The sequence below is a fragment of the Sinocyclocheilus anshuiensis genome, unplaced genomic scaffold (genome assembly GCF_001515605.1).
Source record: "Sinocyclocheilus anshuiensis isolate Anshui unplaced genomic scaffold, SAMN03320099.WGS_v1.1 scaffold7949, whole genome shotgun sequence".
In the NCBI taxonomy this organism is placed as follows: domain Eukaryota; kingdom Metazoa; phylum Chordata; class Actinopteri; order Cypriniformes; family Cyprinidae; genus Sinocyclocheilus; species Sinocyclocheilus anshuiensis.
The window spans coordinates 225-912 of record NW_015553055.1 but is presented as its reverse complement, the minus strand read 5'-3'; the positions used below and the strand labels follow the sequence as shown (position 1 = coordinate 912).

Here is a 688-nt window from a genome sequence, read left to right as displayed (position 1 = left end):
TGTAAAGTGTTATTGCCTTCAGGAATTCTTCAGATTTTCATGAGTAGTAATTGCTTGTAATTCTTTAAATAAGCATGAAAAAGCATTGTCTAAAGTGCTCCCATTAATTATCTGTAAAATTATCACACACCTTAGTTAAAAGGAGGCTTTTCTTGTATTGGCCGGGAATCGGACCCGGGTCTCCCGCGTGTCAGGCAAGAATTCTACCACTGAACCACCAATGCTTGACTGGCTTGGGGAGATACGCAAGGTAGGAAATGCAGCTGGAGCTCCCTCAAATAAGAACCACACACACCTTACTTAAAAGGAGGCTGTTCTGGCATTGGCTGGGAATCGGACCCAGACAGGCAAGAATTCTACCACTGAACCACCAATGCTTGACTGCCTCAAACAGCTGCGCAATGTAGGAAATGCATCTGGAGCTCACTCAAATAAGCATCTCACACACCTTACTTAAATGGATGCTTTTCTTGCATTGGACAGGAATCAGACCCGGGTCTCCCACGTGGCAGGCGAGAATTCTACCACTGAACCACCAATGCTTGACTGGCTCAAACAGATGCGCAAGGTAGGAAATGCATCTGGAGCTCCCTCAAATAAGAATCTCACACACCTTACTTAGAAGGAGGCTTTTCTTGCATTGGCCGGGAATCGGACCCTGGTCTCCCGCATGGCAGGTGAGAATTGT

The 688-nt window shown here is 46.2% G+C and overlaps 1 non-coding gene across 1 annotated transcript; it reads right to left on the bottom strand.

Moving 5' to 3' along the window:
* Positions 1-153: 153 nt before the first annotated feature.
* trnav-gac (transfer RNA valine (anticodon GAC)) lies at positions 154-224 on the bottom strand. The gene has a single exon. It is a non-coding gene; the product is annotated as a tRNA-Val (tRNA).
* Positions 225-688: the final 464 nt, after the last annotated feature.